The 25,413-nt window shown below is 43.7% G+C and overlaps 1 non-coding gene and 2 pseudogenes across 1 annotated transcript; 1 reads left to right on the plus strand and 2 right to left on the minus strand.

Annotated features, from left to right (window-relative positions):
• The first annotated feature begins 1,908 nt into the window (after window positions 1–1,908).
• On the plus strand, window positions 1,909–13,756 carry LOC120269312 (annotated as a pseudogene).
• On the minus strand, window positions 5,509–5,615 carry LOC120269604. Its single transcript, XR_005539251.1, has one exon. It is a non-coding gene; the product is annotated as a small nucleolar RNA R71 (small nucleolar RNA).
• Window positions 13,757–21,403: 7,647 nt separating the features above from the next.
• LOC120268580 lies at window positions 21,404–24,504 on the minus strand (annotated as a pseudogene).
• Window positions 24,505–25,413: the final 909 nt, after the last annotated feature.

The raw sequence follows: 25,413 nt of genomic DNA on the forward strand, positions 1-25,413 counted from the left end.
CACATCCCGACGGTGAAAACTTCTTCCAAACTTGACTTGAGGAGTTAGCTTCAGCCAAAACCCCTGTCACTAACCTTGAACTCCAAGGGCCTCCTCCCTTGGTCAGCATACTTCTTTATTTCATCCTGCGAGAAGCTTTTGAAAGCACCTCTTCTTTCTTCCTCTCTTGGCGGTGAGATTCGAACCCTTCCACGACCCCCTTACGTGATGATGACAACTGGGGCTACCCATACGAGAACTGGTCCACATCAAGTTAACTTAACCAGTTCCTCTGCGAAGCAGAACATAGTGACGGAGATACTCCTACAGCAAACCATTGATCCTCTCGGTCTGCTTGCCGGGATTGCCAAGGCCCTTTCCGGGACAGGCAAAGGGCTGAAGAAGACCAGCTTCGCGTCTTCTCTCAGACTTGTCTTGCTGGCACAACTTCACATAAGCTTCAATGTCCTCGCCCATATCGGGCCAATAATTATGCCGAGATAACAATGCCTTCATTCTCAAGGCACTCTGCCTGCTACCGCCTGGGCCTGGGAGTTGATTGCCTTGACACGGCTGGTGTGCGCGCCAACGCTCAACCCAAACCGTGCAATGGTTGCTCTCGAATGAAATTATGAGTGGCTCCAGTGTCCACCATGGACTGGGCTTCCCTGCCATTCAAGGTCAGTGGCACATAAAGAAGAGAATGAGAAGGGATACCTTTCACCGCCCGTCGAGTCCCCAACAATTGAAGAGGATTGATCCGGCTCCGAGTCACTGTCGCCCCTCAGTGACCAATGCAGCCAGCTTTTTCCTCTTCGGGCAATCCCGCAACACCTTCAGAAACTCATCCCACGAGCCGAAGGTAGTCCGACCAGCCCGAGCATCATCGGCCTGCCGAGTTCTCCACCAAAGCTTTGGTATCGCCAGTAAAGTACATACCCACCAAGGGTACTTACTCGACTTAAGCTTTCTTTCTTCGGGTCTCACGACCCTTTGCTACTGCTTTTGGAAAGGTTGTCCTTGTTCTTCTTCTCCTTTGCTTTTTCTTTGTTTTTTTCATTCGAAAAGTTCAAGCAAGAGATTCAAAGCTCAAAAAGAGTACTCTATAGAGAATGAATGCGAGTCAAGCAAAGCCTTGGAATTCTTCGGACTAAGGAAAGAAGGCGTAAACTAAATATCAGAAGCTAAGAGCACTTATCCCAAGAGTAGAAGAACTAGAAACTTGAAGAGCTTTCCTCAAGAACACAGGAGTCCTACATCATCCAGACAATCGACTGAGCCACATTCGAGCCTCAAGCACTTCAGTCCCTACAAACTGAGTTTATCCACTACAGCATGATAGCTCTTCCCTCTTCTTGTAGTATTCATCCATTAGACCTTCTACCCGATCCACTCAACAAAACTAGTGTAGAACAAAAGAAGGCAAGAACTTTGGAAGCCCATTTTGAGGCAAAGAAATAGAGTACTTTACTGGGAACACTAGACCTTCTCTCTTTCTTGATTGATTCCCACTCATTGACTGATAGCTGGCTTAGCCGATGAGACCTATTATCTTATTGTTCTAGCTCACTTCACTACTTCGGAGAATGGATTTTTCCCCTTTCTGGTTTGCAAACGCTCTAAACCATCAGGAAGCTCCATCCAAATTCTAGTTGATGTGAGCACTTCCCCAGAGGAAGAGTCTAAATCGAGTAATGAAGTCTTGGGTCCTTTGTCTAAGGGCCCTTTAGTTCCGCTAGCCTTAATGCACTTTTCAGAGTTGCCAAGGTGGCGTTGGTGGTCTCGTTTTATCATAAATAGATAGAAAGAAAGCGCTATTCTTCAAATTTTTAAAGAGCCTTAGCTATATGCTTAACATATGAAAAGAGCCCACTTACTCGCCTCTGAAATTAATTAGTATTATATTTAGTAAATTAGTAAAGAGGATTTCTCCCTTGACTCTATCATCGTCTTTCTTTGTTCAAGTATGGAATTATCTCCCAGAGCTGCGGAACTCACGACTCTATTAGAAAGTAGAATGACCAACATTTACACGAATTTTCAAGTGGATGAGATCAGTCGAGTGGTCTCAGTTGGAGATGGGATTGCACGTGTTTATGGATTGAATGAGATTCAAGATGGAAAAATGGTGGAATTTGCCAGCGGTGTGAAAGGAATAGCCATGAATCTTGAGAATGAGAATGTAGGTATTGTTGTCTTTGGTAGTGATACCGCTATTAAAGAAGGAGATCTTGTCAAATGCACTGGATCTATTGTTGATGTTCCTGCGGGAAAGGCAATGTTAGGCCGTGTGGTCGATGCGTTGGGAGTACCTATTGGTGTAAGAGAGGCTCTAAGCGATCACGAACGAAGACGTGTCGAAGTAAAAGCCCCAAGGATTATTGAACGTAAATCTGTGCATGAACCTATGCAAACAGGCTTAAAAGTAGTGGATAGCCTGGTTCCTATAGGCTGTGGTCAACGAGAACTTATAATCGGGGACAGACAAACTGGAAAAACAGCTATAGCTATCGATACTATATTAAACCAAAAGCAAATGAACTCAAGGGGCACCTCTCAGAGTGAGACATTGTATTGTGTCTATGTAGCGATTGGACAGAAATGCTCGACTGTGGCACAATTAGTTCAAATTCTTCCAGAAGCGAATGCTTTGGAATATTCCATCTTTGTAGTAGCTACCACTTCGGATCCTGCTCCTCTTCAATTTCTGGCCCCATATTCTGGGTGTGCCATGGGGCAATATTTCCGCGATAATGAAATGCACGCATTAATAATATATGATGATCTTAGTAAATAGGAGGTGGCATATCGACAAATGTCATTATTGTTATGCCGACCACCAGGCCGTAAGGCTTTCCTAGGGGATGTTTTCTATTTACATTCCCGTCTCTTAGAAAGAGCCACTAAACAATCGGACCAGATAGGTACAGGTAGCTCGACTGCGTTACCCGTCATTGAAACACAAGCTAGAGACGTATCAGCCTATATTCCCACCAATGTGGTCCCTATTGATAAGTGCTTGTGCGATATGAATGCGAAGTGTTCATTCCTTATGTTGAGCATTACTTTTCTCAGGTTTTTACACTAATATGTGTGTTTTTATGTTACTTTTATGCAGGTAGGCCGAGTATGAAGGAAATAGGCCAATGTGGATCATAATGCACCTATTTTGGAGGAAATCTCATTAAGGTTCAAACGCGAAGACATAGGTCAAGTGTGAGATGCTAGAGTGTGTGCCAACCTCCTAGCATTTGAGTGAGCACATCCATTTGGAGGGGCACAAAGGCAGTCACACTCGAGCATTTCGATTTATGCACATAAGAACGAGAGCTCCACCAACATATATATCATTGAAGAAGCAAGTGATTCACGATGTAAACGTGTGCCCGTTTCCGTTACCCCGTTGAAAATATGGAATTGGGAAGTTATTCAGGTCGAAGTAAGTAGCAGAGTACTGTAGCAGCACTGTTGACAGTCGGCTGAGAAATCAGAGAAACAGAGAATCCACACGGGCGTGTGGAAATTATCCATGGCCATGTGGAAATTCCACACGGGCGTGTGTACCGTCCACGCCCGTGGAGTCGCCCGATTCCAGCCCTATTTAAAGCCGATTCAGCCCCGATTTTGGTATTCTTTTCTCCATCTTTTCCCCAACTTGAGAGATGGCTTCGGCTAGGGTTTTGAGGGGTATTGGCTAGGTTTTTGGAGAGGTTCTATAGCTCCGACATCGCGCGTCATTTGGAAGAAGGTTAATGGGAGAGCTTTCGTCGGCATAGATCCGGCATGGTGTATCCTAGGCCGGACAAAGGATTCCTTACGACGAGTAGAGGACTCTCCACAAGACCATCGACACGACCATCAAGGGGGTTTCTTTCTGGATTCATTGCTTTTATATTCGATTTCTTTGATTGTACTTAGCTCCATGGAGAGCAAAACCCCTAGTGGGTACTTGGGTGATTGTGAACCCTAGGATGTATTCGTTTCATTGATCTTCTTTATTATGCTTTCAATAAATTGATGTTTATTGTGAGTTCCAACCTTGAATGCTTGATTGTATGACCATTTCTCCTAGAGTGACACTAGGGTTGAGAGTTCTTGTTGGTAACCTTGTGAGTGAGTGACACACCATGAGCGTTATACAAAGCTAGGTTGGAGAGGGTTGAGAGGGTGAGTCGAGAGGTACAGGAGCGTCCCCTTTCCCCTCTGACGTGATAGATTCTACCTCCGTTCCTCGAGTTCTTTATGGCCATAATAGAGTGAATTATCTAAGGGATGAATCTCCGCTGGGGCTTAGTTGCGCGTGCAACGGAGTGAAGCATTGAGGAGATCTTAGTATCTAGGGCTTAATTTTGGTTAGGGATCTTCCGCCTGGACCAAAGGGTTGGGTCTATAATTAGGAAGAGATTTATCACCTGGAATCCCTAGAGTTCATTGCAACTTTATTCGAGTGCGAGGTTGAGAGGTTATTTAATCTCTCCTCTGGAACATGAATAGAGTTAGGCATAGTTGACCTTAGATTTGGGACTATGTATGTAAGGATTTTCATGACCCACCATTGCATTTATTAGCAAGCATAATAGAGAGTTCTTGCACTTGAAGTGATTATCCTAGGTGAAGCATCATTCGAGAACCCCATCTTTATTGATTGCCTTACCTCTTCCTTACTTTTGCTCTCTTACTTGTTGCTTTTAATTGTTGAGAATTGAATCATTGTCACACTTATCATTGTTGATATTCCACATAGCTAAGAATCGAATTAAGTGTATTTACTACCTACTCCCTATGGATTCGATACGCGCTCACCCGGGATTATTACTACAACAAACCCGTGCACTTGCAGGATATACGCAAGTGGTTCTTGTCAAGTTTTTGGCGCCGTTGCATGAGAGCTAGGCGTTTAGACCACTTTGTTTCCTTAGCTATTTCACCACACATTCTAATTCATATCTTCTTATTCTATCATCGTTCTGATTCTCTTTTTCTTTCTTTTTGGTGCAGCTCTAGGTTATGACCCGAAGGAATCCATCAATATTGATTGAAGGAGACCCTGAGCTTGAACGTACACTTAGAAGAAAAGGGAAAGAACCTGTGCAAGAACAGCATAATATAGCTGTTTTGGAAGTAGAAGGTTCTGAAAACATGGCAGAACAAAATGAGCAACAACGAACACTATCTGATTATACCAGACCTTCATTGTTGGGGACACAATCGAGTATTGTGCGTCCCCCAATTACAGCTCATAACTTCGAGCTAAAGCCGGCATTCATCCATATGTTGTAGCAGTTCGCACAATTCAACGGTTTGGCCGATGAGGATCCAAACAGTCACATAGAGAGCTTCCTCGAGGTGTGCGACATGCTGAAGATAAATGGTGTGACGGATGATGCCATCAAATTGAGAGCCTTCCCATTTTCATTAAAGGGGAGAGCAAAGTAGTGGCTATACTCATTATCTAGAGCATCAATCACTACATGGGAGGAGATGGTAGAAGCTTTTCTAGCCCGTTATTTCCCTCCCGAAAAATTAGCAAAGCTTAGGAATGAGATCTCATCCTTTGTGCAGTTGGAATTGGAGTCTCTATTCGAGACATGGGAAGAGTTCAAGGAATTCCTGCAAAAGTGTCCGCAACACGGATTCCCGGAGTGGATGATTGTTCAAACCTTCTACAATGGTTTGAACCCGAGTACAAGGCAACTCTTGGATGCGGCGGCAGGAGGTACCTTAGATAGCAAGACCCCCGATGAGGCTCTTCACTTGATTGAGGAAATGGGGTTAAATAGCTACCAGTGGAACGCTAGGGAGAAGAAAAAGGTGACCGGTCTCCATGAAATTGATGATGTAACTTCATTGGTGGCTCAAGTGGAGAGTTTGAGTAAGAAGCTAGATCTTATAGCTTCGAATAGAGTTGCGGACGTGACCAATTGCACCGGTTGTGGTGGAGGACATGCTCCCTCCGATTGCCCAATCGTCATTGGTGATGTTTCTTCAGTTGAGAACATTGACTTTGTAGGTAATGGCATGAGACCTCAAGGGAATCCATACAACAACAACTACAATTTAGGTTGGAAGAATCATCCCATTTTTTATGGAGTAATCAAGGACCACAGAAGACCATGGGCCATTGGGTTTCCAACAACAACAACAAGCCTCTCAAGTGGAAAACAGAATTTCAGGCTTGGAAACCCGAATGACGGATTTGGAGAAGCACTTGGCTAGATTTGTTCAATTGGAAAATACAAGGTTTGAATCAGTCGAGGCTACATTCGCAATCACACTGTCTCCTTGCACAACCTTGAAAATCAGGTGGGGCAAATTGCGAAGTCTCTCTCCGAAAGGCCACATGGAAGTTTACCAAGCAACACGGAAACCAATCCTAGAGAACATGTGAATGTGATCACTTTAAGAAGTGGTCGTGAGGTTAAAGGGAGGCTTCTGAGTGAAAAGCAGAAAGAATACGCACCCGAGGTTGTAGAGGTTGAGGAGGCAGTAAATAAAGAGAAAGAGGTGGCACCCCCACCAGTCAAGCCAAGAATCCCTTACCCCTCTAGATTGAAGAATGACCAAGGGGATGAACAATATAAGAAGTTCCTGAGTCTGTTCAAGAAACTCCACATCAATATTCCTTTTGTAAAGGCATTGGTTCAAATGCGTAAGTACGCGAAGTTCTTGAAAGACATATTGACCAACAAGAGAAAATTGGAGGAGAGTGCTTCAGTGGTGCTAGATGCTTCATGCTTGGCGGTATTGCAAAAGAACATGCCGAACAATAAGAAAGACCCGGGAAGCTTCATCATTCCGCGTAACATCGGCAACTTAGGTGAGGAAATGGCGTTGGTGGATTCAAGGGCAACTATCAACATCATGACATATACTTTCTTCCAAAAGCTAGGCTTAGGAGAGCCTAGGCCTACTCGGATGACTTTACAATTGGCGGACCGAATGGTACGACATCTGAGAGGCATCATTGAAGACGTGCTTGTCAAGGTAGACAAGTACATTTTTCCGGTTGACTTTGTAGTGCTAGATGTCGATGAGGATGCGGATGTATCCTTGATACTTGGGAGACCGTTCTTGCGGACTTCCAAAGCATTGATTGACATGGACGGCGGAGAGCTCACATTGAGAGTTGGAGATGACAAGCTCACATACCGTCTTGCTGAAGCCATGCGGCATTCTCTTGATTTCGACGGCACTTTATACTTTCTAGACACTACTGATGAGCTTGTTGATGAATATGTGCAAGAAATGTTCAACCCGGATCCATATGAAGGTTTGTTCGATCAAGAGGAGAGCAATGAAGAAGTAATGATGCTTGGTTCGACTGGAGAAGAAACATCTACCATGGGGATCTTGAAGACGGTGCTCCGGAAAATGAAGAGGGCTCGAAGACGCCACCAAAAACGCTCAAAGATTGTTGGAGACATACATGAGCTAAGGAAGTTGGACGAACCATTGCTAGGTGGTCCGAAGCCCGAGAGTACACCCTCTACCCTCAAGAGACTTTGCTCATCATGCTTTCAAGCCATGGGTAAGAGGGCAACCTTCATTTATGAATCCCCATGAGGTAAGAAAGATACGTCAAGCTTAGTAACGTTAAACAAGCCCTTCTTGGGAGGCAACCCAAGTGTTTACTGTTCTCTCACCTTTTAGTTTAGTTTGTTTTCATGAATAAACTGTTAAGTGTTGGTGTTTCAATTTTTAAGTGCTTGTGCTGCGATTTCGTTGTGGGTCTTTAAAAGAATTCATTGTGTGTTTTCTTGAGAATTGGCGAAGTTTGGTCATTTGAGTTCTATTTCGTATTTTTATCTGGTAAATTTTGCATAATATGGCAGGCTATGAGTGTGTAAACATGTTCAGAATAGTTCTGCAGAGCCTGCAAGTTTTTCTAAGTCATCCAGAGAAAACACATGGGCGTGTGGAATTTCCACGCGCCCGTGGGTGTATACTGCGAGCTCATCTAGAGAAGGCACAGGGACGTGCGGCTGCCCCTGTGAACGACCATGCAACTGGCGCATGCCCGTGGGTAATTTCCGCACGGCCGTGTGAACTCCTGCAGAGTTAGGCAGATTTTCCCGAGAACACACAGGGGCGTGGACTCACCCCTGTGGGCAACCTTGTGAACCACACACGGGCGTCGGTAATTTCCGCACGCCCGTTCAAATCTCTGCAGGATGTTCCCTCCATCTCGAGAAAACAGAGGGGTATGCTGCTGCCCCTGTGAGTTGAGCATGTAAATGTCCACGCCCGTTGGGAATTTTCGCACGGGCGTGTGTAAGACTTGATATTTTTCTCGGATGTCCAGGGAAACCATGTGGCATGCATCCGCCCTCGTGGGTCGGGCGTGGGTACTTCGACGCCCATCCGAGAGCAGTCGAGTCAAAGGTGCATTTTTCCGAGAAAGCATCGGGACGTGTACGCCCCGTGGCGCCTCGAAGTGAGGCACACGGGCGTGGGTAATTTCCACACGCCCATGGGGATACACAGAATTCCAAGAGACACGATTTTCTCCTTAAAAACCTTGTGATCCATCTCATTCTTCATCTCCAGTCACCGGAAAACGGTTGCTGATCATCTTTCCGATCTTTCATCGCTGTTTGGAGGAATTTTCTTCGCAAATCTTACTGAATTTTAGAAGTTTTCATATTCATCTCTTCGGTAACGTTTTTAACCTCTTTTCTTCGCCAATTATGGTTTTTCACGGATTGAATACTTTTAAATGCGAATTTTCATGCATGATGGATGTGCAGTAAGCATTTAGAAGTGGTTTAAATTGAATTGTTAAGATTTGTTGTGCACCCGTGCGGGAGTTTCACGCTCTGTAGATCCACACGGGCGTGGGTAATTTCCACAGGCCCGTGTGGAATTTTGCAGTATATTGCTTATGAAATTTTTGATTATTTTCTTCTTTTGCACTACAGATATGGCACCTCGTGCAAAGAAGAACAAAGTGAAGTGCCTCAGACTCACCTCACCCGAGCCGATACATGTGGAATTCTCGAACCCCGAGCATCAGGCTCGCTTTGAGAGACTTTCAGCACTTGGGTTTGCTCAGACTTGCTTCGCGGATGTACAAGTGCTTCGAGATATTCAGCAGGGTGACGAGGTAATTAATGAAATTGATGAGATGCTGGAAATGGGAAGCTGGAGGAGGTTGCTAACGATTAGTGAGCCAGCTTACCGCGCACTGACGCTAGAGGTTTTAGCATCCTTTGAGTTTCGATTGCTGCATGGGAGAGTTGACACTACAAAGGCGATACAGTTTCGGGCATTCGGACATCCATTCTCCATGAGCGTCATTGAGTTTTCGATTAGGACGGGCATGTACGATGTCGCTTATACAAGTACCGTGGAGTATGGCCAACTACCAGTAGACTTTTCAGTGTCAGTCACTCCATATCATACGTACATGATTTTGTGTGAACGTGGGGAGTATGAACCGGTATTATTGAAGGCCTCTAGTTTATCCCGGTTCAGTTACAGATACGCACACGCAGTCATCAGCAGGTTCGTGATAGGTCGAGCAGATAACACAGCCGCTTTGACCAGGCTGGATTTGCTTTTCTTATACTCCATGGCCCGCAATGTACCACTTCACTTAGGGTGCATTCTAGCAGATGTTTTGTAGTACCAGGGTCATTCGACGAGAGTGGGTCTACTATTTGCTTGCCCTTATATCACCAGACTAATTCTGGGAATGGGTTTGGGCGACGCTCTACATGGTGCTGAGAGGACAGCTGTGCCCACTCCTCTTGCGTTCGATACGATCAGGATGATGGGGTTGGTACGGAGGTTTGGGCTAGGGGTTTATATTCTTACTACAGAAACCGCTGAGACCACCAAGAGTGAAGGAGATACTGTGGGGGGTGTCCAGCAGACTCCTCCATCTTTTGTAGCACCGGGTACTCGAGCCTATGACCATATTAAGAAGCTAGAGACTGATGTTAGAGAGATTCGGACTGAGATAGCGGAGCTCCGGGCTGCATGAGTCACTCAAGACCACGGATCTTATGGCCCGATTCGACTTCCTTCGAGATCTCCTGAGACCCAGATCCTCAGTTCCTCCAGCACCTCCATCCTCGACCCCAGCACCGGAGAACCCACTATATGCCACCTCAGCAGTAGCAGTAGCAGCAGCAACAATGGAGCCCGAGAGCGACTCTGACACTTGACTTTTTATTTCCTTGCGTGCATTTTACTTTATTCTATTTTCTTGTTTTTACACTTGTTCACTCATAAAGGATTTTTCCTTCTGAGTTTATGTTATGTTGCATTTACCGAGTTGTATTCATTGCTTCATCTTTTGTACACTCGAGTTATTTTTGTTTTTCTTAAGCTCCACTGAACCTCCTCGTTTATGCGTGCAGATGGTCTTGTCATCTTGGGAATTGAGACTTAGTCATGGGCACGACCAAGGTGCTTCGGCACTTGGCTGTGTGAGCTTCACAACCCGTTCGAACACTACTCCCAATGAATTAGCTTCATCAAACGCAACACTAGGAGTCAGGGGAGTATTGTTTTGATTGCTTCACCCACATCTATTTTTGAATGATATATTTTGAGTGAGCTTGCATGTGTACATTGAGGACAATGTACAACTTAAGTGTGGGGGGGAGTTTCATAATGCGCACATCTTTTCTATTGTTCTTGATTAATATATGCTCACATAGCCAATGGCGGTTCACCTTAGTTGCAATGATTGTATTCTTAAGTCTAGGAGAATTGTTAACATTGAATGTTTTCATGCTCTAGTTCTTGCTTGAATTTTTAGGAATTTTTGCCCGATTTACACTTAGTGCACTACTCACTCTCTGAACTCTATTGGAAACTCATGTTCGATGTTAAAGGGACTAGTTAGGTTTACTTCTTTTGCTAAATTTAAAAAAAATATGAAAATGAAAAGAAGGAACAAAATAGCTTTATTGTTTATTTGTATTTGTTGGGTGGAAAGAGCTACCATCTATGAAGTATGAAGCTACTCTCACAAGTCAGATACTCGTTATGCCTTAATGAGAGAAAGAGCTATCTCATAGGATGAGTGAAAGCTACCACTCCGGTAGAAAGAGCTACCATCTCGAAAGTGTGAAAGCCACCTTAGCGGCCGCTTTGGAAAGGGCTACCTTAGTGGATGTGTGAAGCTACTACCATCTTTTAAAATTTTTGTCACTTTTGTAGATAAATAAGTCCCTTGTACTTAGAACTTTGAGGAGTATAGTTTGGGTTGTTTTGAGTAAGTTCACACACATACACGAAATTCGGGTTTGTTGTCCTTTTTTATTCAAGTTTTTAGCTAGAGCATTTATTTTTAGCTAGAATATTTTCTTTGTATGCCTCGGTGAACCTACGGCCAAGCACTTTTAATATTTTCTTCATTGATGCATAGAATGTTTTAATGTTTGCTTGAGGACAAGCAAAAGCTTAAGTGTAGGGGAGTTTGATAAGTTCTTGTGCGATATAAATGCGAAGTGTTCATTCCTTATGTTGAGCATTACTTTTATCAGGTTTTTACACTAATATGTGTGTTTTTATGTTACTTTTATGCAGGTAGGGTTGTGAGGCCGAGTATGAAGTAAATAGGCCAATGTGGACCATAATGCACCAATTTTGGAGGAAATCTCACTAAGGTTCAAACGCGAAGACATAGGTCAGGTGTGAGATGCTAGAGTGTGTGCCAACCTCCTGGCATTCGAGTGAGCACATCCATTTGGAGGGGCACAAAGGCAGTCACACTCGAGCATTCCGATTTATGCACATAAGAACGAGAGCTCCACCAACATATATATCATTGAAGAAGCAAGTGATTCACGACGTGAACTTGTGCCCCTTTGCGTTACCCCGATGAAAATATGGAATTGGGAAGTTATTCAGGTCGAAGTATGTAGCAGAGCACTGCGGCAACACTGTAGCAGCACTGTTCACAGCCGGCCAAGAAATTAGAGAAACAGAGAATCCACGCGGGCTTGTGGAAATTCCGCACGGGCGCGTGTACTGTCCTCGCCCGTGGAGTCACCCGATTCCAGCCATATTTAAAGCCTATTCAACCCCGATTTTGGTATTCTTTTCTCCATCTTTTCCCCAACTTGAGAGAGGGCTTTGGCTAGGGTTTTCAGGGGTATTGGCTAGGTTTTTGGAGAGGTTCTACCGCTCCGACATAGCACATCGTTTGGAAGAAGGTTATTGGGAGAGCTTTCGTCAGCATCGATCCGTCGAGGTGTATGCTAGGCCAGACAAAGGATCCCTTGCGACGATTAGAGGACACTCCACAAGACCATCGACACGACCATTGAGGGGGTTTCTTTATGGATTCATTGCTTTTACATTCGATTTCTTTGATTGTACTTAGCTCCATGGAGAGCTAAACGCCTAGTGGGTACTTGGGTGATTGTGAACCCTAGGATGTATTCGTTTCATTGAACTTCTTTATTATGCTTTCATTAAATTGATGTTTATTATGAGTTCTAACCTTGAATGCTTGATTGTATGAATATTTCACCTAGAGTGACACTAGGGTTAAGAGTTCTTGTTGGTAACCTTGTGAGTGAGTGACACACCACGAGCGTTAGACAAAGCTAGGTTGGAGAGGGTTGAGAGGGTGAGTCAAGAGGTACAGGAGCGTCCCCTTTCTCGTCCGACGTGATAGATTCTACCTCCATTCCTCGAGTTCTTTGCGGCCATAATAGCGTGAATGGTCTAAGGGATGAATCTCCCCTGGGGTTTAGTTACTCGTGCAACAGAGTGAAATGTTGAAGGGATCTTAGTATCTAGGGCATAATTGTGGTTAGGAACCTTCCGCCTGGACCAAAGGGTTAGGTCTATAATTAGGAAGAGATTTAACAGCTGGAATCCCTAGAGCTCATTGCAACGTTGTTCGAGTGCGAGGTTGAGAGGTTATTTAATCTCTTCTCCGGGACATGAATAGAGTTAGGCATAGTTGACCTTAGATTTGGGACTATGTATGTAAGGATTTCCATGACTCACCATTGCATTTATTGGGAAGCATAATAGAGAGTTCTTGCACTTGAAGCGATTATCCTAGGTGAAGCATCATCCGAGTACCCCATCTTTATCGATTACCTTACCTCCTCCTTACTTTTTCTCTCTTACTTATTGCTTTTAATTGTTAAGAATTGAATCATTATCACACTTATCATTGTTGATATTCCACATAACTAAGAATCAAATTAAGTGTCTTTACTCCCTACTCCCTGTGGATTCGATACCCGCTCACCCGGGATTATTACTTCGACAAACCTGTGCACTTGCGGGATATACCCAAGGGGATCTTGTCACCTATTACAGATGGAAAAATCTGTTCAGAAATAGAGCTCTTTTATCGTGGAATTAGACCAGTTATTAACGTTGGCTTATCTGTCAGTCGCATTGGGTCTGCCGCTAGTTGAGAGCTATGAAACAAGTCCGCGGTAGTTCAAAACTAGAATTGGCACAATATCGCGAAGTGCCCGCCTTCACTTAATTTGGGTTAGACCTTGATGCTGTGACTCAGGCATTACTCAATAGAGGTGCAAGGCTGACAGAAGTGGCCAAACAACCACAATATTCACCACTTCCAACTGAAAAACAAATTATAGTGATTTATGCAGCTGTCAAGGGATTCTTTGATCGAATGCCATTAGACAAAATTTCTCAATATGAGAGAGCCATTCCAAGTAGTATAGATCCCGAATTACTAAAATCCTTCTTAGAAAAAGGGGGGTTAACTAACAAAAGAAAGGTGGAACTAGATGCTTCTTTAAAAGAAAGCGCTTTGCCTTACCTATGATGCAAGAAAGATATTAAGAATTTCATTGACAACAAAAAAACATGATGAGTGTAGCATACTTCGTATAGGTTTATAGGTAGGGGCGCGCTACGGCTTTCTCATTCTTGTACTACACCAACCTCTCGATATGCTCGAGAAAAAAGGAAGGTGGGAAATGGACCATTTCCTGGGTGTCTTAGAACGCCATCTACGGCACCTCCGCATTGCCATGCTGCTGGGACGTACAAGTGCTATACATATATTCTTATAAAAATATAAAAAATCTTTCTTTTATTTGTCTTATCCTTACTTTAAGAAGTACGTGATTAGGGAATTAGTTTATGGTACGAACAAATCAAAGTACTTTGAAGTTCTCCATTGACTTCTCTCTTTACCAACCAAAGGCCTTAGCATATGTTCCGTCATGGGTTTGCACCTTTTTCTGGGGTAGGAGCCGGCCTCCTACTCTCTTATGCAGTATTTATTAGCTTAGTGGGTGGATCGTGCAATAAGCCTCTCTCGACCCTCCCTTTCTCATACGTCTTTATGAAAGCCTCTCGCCTTTCGAGATCCGGTCCATCATCAACTTAGTCAGATCTTCTTGTTTGTTCGCTTTGATTAGGCTTCCTTTAAGATCTTTGATCAGCATTTCGTGCTTGCATCCCTACAGAATTCGATCTTTTATCAGCTGGGCTTGTTGGGTAGTGTAGTTGTTGTAAGGTTAGAGGCTCAGGAAAGGTGATAAAAAGCTCTTCCACAATGGAAATGAGAAAATCGTGTCCAAAATAAACCAAGTGAATATGGACTTAAAGGCTTTAACAAAAACGAAAATGTATTTGTGGATAGAGTGAATGAAAGTAATCCGGTTCAATCAAGTTTGTTGAGAAAAAAGACGGATCTCTTACGTCTTTTCTTTTTCATCTTCTTTAAGTCTTCCCAATTGCCAATTAGGGAGATAAGATTGTAACCAAGGCTATCTTTCGAGCATGTCTCTATAAAGTGAAAGTCGAATTCATCCTTTATTTTTTCCTTTCCATTTGGTCGGATCTCTTCCGTTTCATCTATTTTGTCTGGATCCAGAATAATAAATAAAAATCCAAGCCATTTCATGAATAAAAAGTGACCAATTAACCAACCAACAAAACTACTTGTTAAAAATAACATCTTGTGATGCCTGTTTTAGTTCATAAAGAGCCCTCTAAAAGTGGAAGACTTTGGATCTTGTGAATCAACAAAGCCCGATGGCTGAGCTTACCTTAATTTGTCCCTCCCACCACTTTCTTTATTCGATAAGCACAACATTGGGCAGGCAATCCACTGCAAAGTTTCAGTCCGGGGGCTGCCATTTCTTATCCCTGCACGAGTGGTCACCGAAGACGTCTCCTTGAAGTCGAGTCCTATACATATGTGGACTCTGTGCGGAAAGGAACTAACTCCCACGATTGGTTGGGTTCGCCAAGGGGGAAGGAAGATGAATGACTTCTTAGCACTCTTCCATACTTTCTTTAAAGTAAAGACTTTCTGTTTAGTCAATGTTCCAGTTGAGTAAAGGGGGTGGCTAGGTGATCCAACATTCCTTTCCCAACCATGCTTAGAATCCTTTGTTGGGGTCTCTCTATCCAGTGACTTCCCATCACATCAACCCTTATTTCTTTCGTTGAAATTTTTTTTTAATATGAAATTCTGCATAGGTTCGCGGATGGCCCTTCATTCTATGTACATGAAGACATGCTAGCGAAGGGACGAATAGAAGTGATCGACTTCCAAAAAGACAGGCTTTGATTGCATTGGACCCTTTTCAATCAAGGTCAGTCCCCGAAGGAAGAGTTCCTTGCTTCAAAATACCCCGCTTAAATGTTGGAAGTTTATTCTTACAGGTCTCATCACTGGAGTGAATTTTTGACATCTAGGCGGGACTCAGGGTCTCCTGTTTGTGACCCTAATTTCCACTAACTGAATGCTTCATAGGCGTATATAATAAAAATCCCTTCGGCCCTTGCTCGACACAGTCCAAAGTATGATGTCGATCTCTTAGGATGGACTGGTTTATTAGTGAGTAAAGAGAGCTTAGCCCTACCCTTTCGAAATTTCCCTTATTGGTTGACTGACCCCTTACCACACTTCAATCATACTTTTGTAATTACCATGCGGAATTGAGACCTATGTCTGCCTGATATGCATGCTTAGGATGGGAAAGAGCTTTTACAATCAACTCTGTTGACCTCGAAGTTGCCAATTGAGAAAGGGGTGTTCCGGCTTTCGAGCCAACAGGTCCCTGTTCGAATCAAGCTTTTGCAATGAAGTTAGCTCTCTTCTTCTACCGACCGCTGGTCTCCTAACTCCAAATCTGTTGGCTCTTTAACTTTAGATTTCATTGGCTTTTCTTTTTGGAGCACTCTTAACTGAGAGAAGAGAGAAAAGTCTCTTGTCCTCAAAAAACTCTCATTTTGCCTTAGAAAGACAGGCCATAGAGCAACTTTTGAAGTTCATGATAGCCCCTAGGCGCACACCGATCTGCTTCCTTTCTACTCCAACTGCCGTATCCATTACCTATGTTTCCCTTCCGGCCTTTTCCTTTTAGTCGAGCCAGTTAGCTACTGATGCCCTGGTTGAGCTACACGGAAAGCTCCTCTGCTCTGACCTCCTTGCTCTCATCTGGTTTGGCATAGGGGGGTAAGCACACTGAAGTTATAAGGGGGAAGCTTTCCTGGGTTATCAATCCTGGGGCCTTCCAAGCGCACTTTCGAGGCTCGACCCTTTTGTTCCTCCTGTCCCTCTTCGGAGCAAGGATTTATGGTCTAATTCTTCTTAAGTTAAGGTTTGATTTACATATAGGATTTCAAAACATAAGGCTTCCTACTTCATGATCATATCTTCCCTATCATTAAGTAAGTGCGGGTCCTCTATGCCTTCTTTTTTGCCATATTTATAGGTTATAGATTCTGTCCCCCCTTGTGCCTGACGACCTCTCCTATTGATTTAGTCTGTTCTTTCAACTCAAAGGGCTAGCTCTCGAAAAGTATGAAGTGTTTATTATTTTCTTGGGCGCGGTCCTTTCCCTCTTCCCGTACTTTCTAGGCACTCTTATGTCCGCCGTTAACTCGGGGGGATTTTTGGTTGGCGATCTCATCTTCTCTCGGATGTATTGACACAACCCACACCCCCCTGACTTCATAGGAGACCGAACTTTACTCCTGTGAAACAAGCAGCCAGGAAGTTCAACAACTGAATAAAAATAAAGAACCTTCATTTGAAGCCCTGCAATCACTTCCACGGAAGGAAGATAAAAATAAACTACCGATGAGAAAATAAAGGATGATTGATATGCCGACTCCTACTCTTAACCGTGGGTGGAACCCAAATTCATATTCCCACTTCCCAAAGCCAAACCTCTCGAAAGAAATAAAGACTATGATAGGGGTTGAAAAGACAAAAGGTGTGAAGATGGCTCGTGAGGAAGGAGGACTTCATCCATATTGCGGTAGAATGGAGCAAGGGAACGAACTCCATGATGATTAATTTGCCGAGACCACATAGACAAAGCAGTTTCTCTCACAGAGATAACTATATAGAATCAAATTGGGAACCAGGATGAAGACCTCATCAACCCGAAACCAAAAGGAGATGAGTCTCACATCGAAAGAGGATTCTGTCAAAACCCTATAGACAGATTTGATTTCGTGAGCCATCTCCATACCCATAACGCCTTATATTCGGCTACGTTGTTGGAGCATGACTCAGTTAATGAGAAGGAGTGTTGTATCATGTGCCCTTATGGGGTTATGAACATAATAATACTGACCCCAGAAGTCAACTCCTCATTGGAATTGGTACGCGTTGCACCGTCGAAGTACATTTCCCATCTATCACGGGGATGTTTGGGAAAAGTCAAAATGTGGAAGACTGGTTCATCCGGGAGATCATCATTCAGATTAGAATACGGAACGGATATGCGGCAAAGAAATCTGCTAGTGCTTGTCCTTCTACAGCTTTTTGTGGCACATACACCTTATGTAAGTAAAATTGTGATAGACAATAGAATGGACCACTCGGCAAGTCTCGTGCTAAGTGATCCTGCCTTAGCGACTAAGATCATTAGCGGGTTTACCCGAGAGATTAGAGTAGGTAAACCATATGCGCCAACAAGTAGTTATGGACGGCGAACATGAGGGCAAAGCATTCTTTCTCAACCGGAGGATATCGATGCTCAGCACCGACCATCATTTGGCTAAGATAGTCTAACGCAACCTCTTGATCTTCATTATTCTTTTGCGCGAGCATCGCTCCCAGAGACTGATCCAATGCTCGTGTATATAGAATGAAGGGCCATCAGCGAACCTGTGTAGAATTTCATATTAAAAAAAAAATTCAACGAAAGAAATAAGGGTTGATGAGATGGGAAGTCACTGGATAGAGAAACCCCAACAAAGGATACCAAGCATCATAGGGAAAGGAATATTGGATCACCTAGCCACCCCCTTGACTCGACTGGAACATTGACTAAATGGAAAGTACTTTACTTTAAAGAAATGGTGGAAGAGTGCTAAGATGTCAATCGTCTTCCTTCCCCATTGGCGAACCCGACCAATCATGGGAGTTAGTTCTTTTCTGCACTGCGTCCACATATGTATGGGACTCGACTTCAAGGAGACATCTTCGGTGATCCCTCATGCAGGGAGAAGAATGGCAGTCGCCCGACTGAAACTTTGGACTAAATTGCCTGCCCAACGTTGTGCTTATCGAACAAAGAAAGTGGTGGGAGGGACAGATTAAGGTAAGCTCAGCCACCGGGCTTTGTTGATTCACAAGATCCAAAGTCTTCCACTTTTAGAGGGCTCTCTATGGACTCAAACAGGCCTCGCGGGCCTGGTTTCGTCGATTCGATTCACCAGTTACCTTGAGGAACTTGGATTTGTCTTCTGCAGACTCGTCCTTTCTAATTTTTCATTTACAAGTCGGGCCCCACTATCCTATACTTACTAATGTACGCCGAAAATATGATTCTCACTGGCAGCTCTATGCCTCTCATTTGCGGGGTAGATGTGGCCGTAGAATTTACTTTACTGAACTGAATTTCTTCATACGGCACTCTGTTTCTAATTTTGCCCTTTATTTAATTAATAGGTGGGGAAAGACCATTCAAACATATCCCTGAAGGGGATCTAAGGATCCGCGGGGCGGGATTCCATTTAGTCCTATCCCTTGCAGTTTATATTGGTGACCGATCAGTCTCTACGACCGGATCCAGTCTGAGAGATGAGCTAGCTAGAGATGGGAGGGTGGCGAGTGGTAAAAGAGAGGTATGTCGGGTTGAGAAAATAAATCAATCGATTCGGGTGGATCAGCTAATCCAATCCGAGCAGTGGTATGGAATCCAATAGGCAGGTGTAGCCTGTAGCCGTGTCAGGTGTAGCTACTACGTCCGGATGCGATAGATGAGATTTCCTCCTTTCAAACTATTGCAGCAGAGGAAAGGAGGTTCTTTTCTCCTCCAAGTTGATGATCGGCTATTACTATAAAGTCTGGTCTGGCTAGATCAATCCTAAAGAGTAGCTACCATCCAGGATATCTTGATTAGCTCGCCAGCCGGACATATCGATCATGGGGATCGGAAATAGCACAACTTATGATGTCAGAAAGAAAGACTTTAGAGAGTAACTTCCACATCTATCATTGTTGCATGCCCTGCTAATAAGACTAATTCCCCGGCTCGAACCAACTATTGAGCTATGGTCATCATGAATCGGTTGGAAAGGGAAGGATAGGTCAATTGGTTCCAATGAGTGCTTCAATTGTCCATTGAAAGATTTTTCAGCAAAAGCTAAAGTCCGCACTACTTCTCTTCTCATTCTACCCACGTTTATCGCACAACATTTTGTACCCAAACTCTATCTTCCTTGGTCTACACGACAGAGGCCGAGATAGAGATCCGCCAACTATCTCTCAACTTTTGAGAACCAACAGCATGTTGAATGCTTACATGACTTTCACTCTTAGACGAGAGCCGACAACATGCCATAGACCACGTGGCTACATTCCTTAATAGGTTAGATCGGTCTCATGATCAGCGCATTCGATACCGGGCCCTTAAACGGTAGTTCGATATGCTTTATAAGTTCGACACCAGGTTCCCAAGAATGCGTTTGAGCTTCTCACCGTTGATGGCGAACCCAACCTACTGTCTATGCATATCAATCTAAATCCATTCTCTCATTACTCCAGAATGAATTGCTCTACCCAGTATAATGTACAATATTATTAAAGAAAAAAGTTCTAAGAAAAAAATGTGCACAGTCTTAAGAATGTAGAAAGAACAAGTTCCTTCTTGCTTTAGAAACTATGGATTCCTATTCAAGTCAAGGCACCAACAACGAGAATGGAGGAAGCTTACCAACATGAGAAGGAAGTTAAGTTAACAGCGGAGGTCCAAGGTCAGTATTAAAAGCAAAAGAATGCATCCAAGACTCGGTAAAAAGGAGAAAAGAAATGAGCGGAGAGCAAAGTTCAATTCGAAAAGACCCGTATTCACATTGAAATCAGCCTAAACAAGCGAACCTTTTACTAAGATCTTCCTAGTCAGGCTAACTACCTTACTCTATGATGAGAACAGAGGATTAGAGTCCAAAGTGAAGCAAGAAGAAAGAGGGTCAGCAAGAAAGACTAGATAGACATGAAAGACAGGTTAAATGAAGGCTACGGAGGGAATCCCATGAGCAAGGAAAGAAGGCTTATAATCCATCAGTCCGGTAGAAACCCTAAAGAGGAAGCTATTTCAAGAGAAAAGATCCCAGGGCTAACAAGAACGAGAAGGAAGGTGTGAACTAGAAGAAGAGACCCTAGGGCAAGGGGGTAGAATAGAGAGGCTAAAGGCTTTTGGTATTACTCAAAGTGAAAGATAGGTACATTTAGAAGATCCACTTGGGAACACTCGATCTAAGGAATGGGTAGAAGAATTTGCTATGGGGTAGTACACTTCAAGGGTGACTTCTAAGACAGTCTAAACAGCTTATAGAATAATGGATGAGAGAGAGACATGACAAATAAATAGCTATTTATGAATTAGTAAAAGGTGAGATATCTTAAACTGAAGTACTCGCCTAGAGAATTCAAGTGCCCAGGATTCGGATAGTGAATTATGAAATCATATTGCTTTTGACTGCGTCTTTACACCAAGATGGATATCGTTCCAAAAGCCACTCCTATAAGAAACCTAGGAAGAGATAGGAGAGAGAAGAACTCACATAAATGGAAGAAGAAAGGATAAGAGGATCCAGGGAAAAGAGAAGACTCCAAAGTCACAAAAGAATAGCTTATTCGACTCGATCGATAAAAGGGGTTCACGATGGTGAATGGAAGGCGGCAATTCGGAGAGGATGAGAACCCTAGATAGTTGGGATACCCGTACTTTGATGAGTGTCCAAAATGTAAATCATAATGAGGAAGGAAGAATGACTTCAATGAAAAGAAGATTTTCGCCAGGATATCCGCTACCTAAAGAATTTGAAAGAGAGGTGAGGACCGCGAACATAGAAAGGTAAAAGCGATTCTGCCCCTGAATCAAAGGCATGAAAAGTAAAGTGCAGATTTGATATGCTTTACCAACATAAGAAGGACAAAGAGCCTAACTGATGGAGTCTTTGGAATGAGAATCAAGGGACCTTATCATGATTAATAAGTCTTTGTTCTATTAGACAAAAAAGATCACATTTGTTACACTTCATTAAAATATGAGTTGTACCCGTACGGAATTCTTCTGTTTCTCAGTATGATCTTTATCATCATCTCTATTCTCTTTATTAATTCTCCTATCCCACCTAGGTCTATGAATTTTTCTATCAATTCCATTACCTTATCCTTACCCATGAGGTTCCAACATTTGAACTTTAATTGACCTAGGACTAGTTCCCGGGCATACTCCAAAAAAAGGTTATTATGCACCCCAAGCCCATCCCTTGGAAAGAAAAAGGTAGCACCGAAGAAAGGAAAGAGTGAGTTGGTGGTTTTTGTTGTTCCCACAAAGCGAAGATCATTCACCAAGCGAATGAAGTGGATCAAGCTCTTTTTGTCTTGGGGCAAAGACTTTTTCTCGCTGGTCGAGCTTTCTACAAAACAAGTGATGCGAGAGCGTATTCTCTTTTCTAAGCTTCCTTCCTTCGCTCCCCCCATCGTAGATGGTTCAGCTATGCCCGGTGCCATGAAATGATTAAGAACTATGACGAGCTCAATTGGAATTTTATTTTTTGTATTCAATAAGTATTGCATGACCGAATAATTCAAAGAGGGGCGCACAGCGGGGAGGGTCCTTTTTAGTAGATGACTCGTCGGGCCGTCAGAGCAGGACTTCTTTGGTAAAAATAACAACTTGAATAACTTGGTTTTTCTGAAGGAGTCATCATTTTCTATCAGGAACGCTATGTCATTTACAACCCCGGCGTATTTAGGATGCTTTAAGGCCCCGTAGACCCGAAGTGATGTAGAAAAATTCTTCTTTCTCGATGGAGATTGGTCATGGTGTCCATAGCGTTGCATCTTTTTCAGCCAAATCTTTCTTTCTCGACTCTTTTCCCTACCCCGGACTCTCACTTCGTTTTGTTCTTCCTTTGTACCATCGCTTGAATGAAGACACCCGATCGGCCCGACTTTCCCAAATGCCCACCACCGGTCCTTCTTCTTTTCAGGTATTTTTGGAATGAATGAATGTCTTTTTTGGAAAATGTAGAATAATACACCTACCGAGATGAAAGCCAAAGATGAGTATCATAGGTGGACGTATCAAACCGAAATAAGATCTCAGATTGACATCATGATAGATGGATTTACAATAATAATAAAGAGAGTCAATGGTGACGGAGCTTGGGAAGAGCCTCTTCTTTCTTGCGGCGGAGGCTTCCATTCACCAGCGCAGACTACATATAAGTGCTCTTCGAACCGTGCAGGATAGTCACCCATCACACGGCTCTCAAACCTAACCTGTGGTGGATCCCAGGGGACAAAGTAAAAGCGCTTGATCCTTTGGCCCCATACTTTGAGATGCTCCTCCCCGCCGATCAAGCATTGACGCTGCTCTTAGCTGAAGTTGCTAACATTCAATTTGGATAAGTAAGAAAGGAGCACCGCCAAGTCCACTAGGGGCGCACTGAATGAATAAGAAATGGACAGCTAAGGTCAGGCTTGCATGAAACTTCTACCGATAATAAGCTAGATGTCGATTACACACCTAAGGTTAGTAAAAATTGAGGGACAATGCTTTCCTAACCTGAATGGGCCTACCAGCAAAGCAACTGGTACTAATCGGGGGTGGTTTGGTTTCGTGAAAGGCCCCCGCTGTAGGAACAGGCAGTTGGCATTTGAAAGTCAAGGCCCCAACCTAGATAGACGCCCTCGCTGTATTGGCAAAACGCTTTGAAAGAAGAACGTATTGCCAAGGCCCTAAGCAGCCGGCCCGTCCTTATTCTTTGCCCGCCGGCCGCCTAGCTCGTTATTCTTTGAGATCTGGATAGAGTCTCACTCCGGGGGAAAGATGGATTCTTTAGATCTAAAGAATCCATGTTGCAAGCATCAAGCGTAGGCAACACAAGACTGATGGGGTGGGGCGCGCCAAAGCAACCGGGGGCCCGGGAGGGGTTAGTACTCAAGTACTATATTCTTTCCACTAAATTGAACTGGCTGGCTGCATTTTGTAGCGCATACTCTGATTCTCTTCTATGAATCTACAACTCTCTTTAATGAGTGAGACTCTATCTATATCCCTAAAAGTTTTTTTTTCTATTCTATGATTTAAATGCCAGCTTTAACTAGGCTCTACTTTGGATAGTGTTTCCGGTCTTAATCAAGATAGGGCCAGGGGCGCGTCGGAACGGTAGCTGCAAGGTCTCATCCGAGAGTCCAATCTCTTTGTAATATACTTTTGTGTCTTTGAATAAAAAATTAAGGGGGTCGATTTAGGCTCATTCCCTTCCACTGCATAGCTGCGCTATCAGGTACTACGAGCCCTCTATACCACGCATCTAACCAGTTCGTGTGGTTCACTGGTTCAACCGAAAACTCTCATTTGTTGAAGCGGAGCATAGTGCAGTGCCGACCGAGAAAGGTCTCTTCTTTTGGTTTATTCACTGATCTGAAATGAAACTTAGCACTTGTTTTCTTAGGGCTAGGCGTTCGCAGAATCAGTCTAACCGAACCAAAGATGCACTGACTTCTCAGATCAGTGACGGCCTGGCCTCTCCAGCGGAGCTGGGTGGTGGGGCCCTGGATGCGCTAGCGATCGGCACATTAGGGGAGCGCTTGCCCGGGTTTCTCGGCCTGGTATCCTACACCTCGCGTTCATGATATCTACATTCAACTGTGCCCTGGAGACACGGTCGAAGCATGCCCACCCAGTGTGCGTCTTTCACGACATGCTCTGGTCCGGGTCTCTTCCTGTGGTCTTCTAGCATTAGAAGAAGTCGTGTCCATCCTGGACATCTGCAACGTCCTCCTACGCCTTGTTTTTAAGAAATATGGGACAAAGATCAAGAAAAGACAGACCGGACCCATTCGGTGACTTTCGCGGTCGCCCTCACTAAACCAACTTGCATCTGAACTACGATTCAGATCAAGTCTTACCGAAATCGGTTTTCCTTTTCGTGCCATATGGCGCTTAGACTTTACTTTATCCCCTTTTTCCCCTTTCCTTTTCCTTTATTTATTCTCGAAGGTCTTCGTCTCCGTGTAAAAGCAAACTCTCCAAATTTATGACCAACATTTCCTTCAGTGATCTTACAAAGAATAGGAGTTTTTCCATTGTAAATGAGTACGGAGCAATCAATGAATTCCGCGAAATAGAAGATCTACGTGACCAAATTTTCCTGCTAAAAAGACTTTCTCTATTCTTCTTCATTCTAAACAGGGAAGCACCATACATAATGAAATATCTCTAAGGTGGACTCATAATTAATCGAAAAGCTGTATTTAACTGTACAACAAGAGGTTGACTCTGTCACTTCTGTGGTTGGTCAAGTGTAGGAGGGGACGTCACCAACCTGAATATACAATTTGAGGTCTAGACCTTATCTATCCTGAGAGATATATCGATTCTTCTAGATGAAAGATTTTTTCCAAGCAAAAACCAACTGCCAAGGAAGAAATCGATGGGAGGGGGTTGACAGTACTCCTTGCTTGTTGAGATTATCCCTATTTTCAACGAGGGAGTGTGAAATGCTGGATGATTGGATTGATTTGCAACTCACCTGGAGGATCTCCCTAACTTTTGGTGTGTAGCTCTTGATTCCTTCTTTGGTTCGATGACCAACCTCTTAGATCCCCACTCCAGAAAAGAAAAGTGACAGACACCTCCGGGAAAAAAAAGAAAGCGCTTGATTCCTGAACAGGCCTAACTGAAATGGCGGAGTTCATTCCCCAAACAAAATTGGTAACCACGGAAAAGAGCATCCCTGAAATATTCACTTGAATACACGGAGCTTGACCCTAGGAAGTGTAGGAGCAAACTACTAAGAAATTCACTCGACTAGACTGAGGCTCTCCTCATGGATTGACCCTTTCTTTACTTGCCAAGAGAGCTTTCCTCCTAACAACCCAAATAGCGTAGACATGAGCTTTCACCAAGAAAGAAAGGATAAACTGGAGAATCCATCAGTATGAGCTGAACGAAGAGCCTGATCTCTCTAAGAATTCAGAAT

This window comes from Dioscorea cayenensis, chromosome 9, assembly GCF_009730915.1.
Source record: "Dioscorea cayenensis subsp. rotundata cultivar TDr96_F1 chromosome 9, TDr96_F1_v2_PseudoChromosome.rev07_lg8_w22 25.fasta, whole genome shotgun sequence".
Lineage (NCBI taxonomy): Eukaryota > Viridiplantae > Streptophyta > Magnoliopsida > Dioscoreales > Dioscoreaceae > Dioscorea > Dioscorea cayenensis.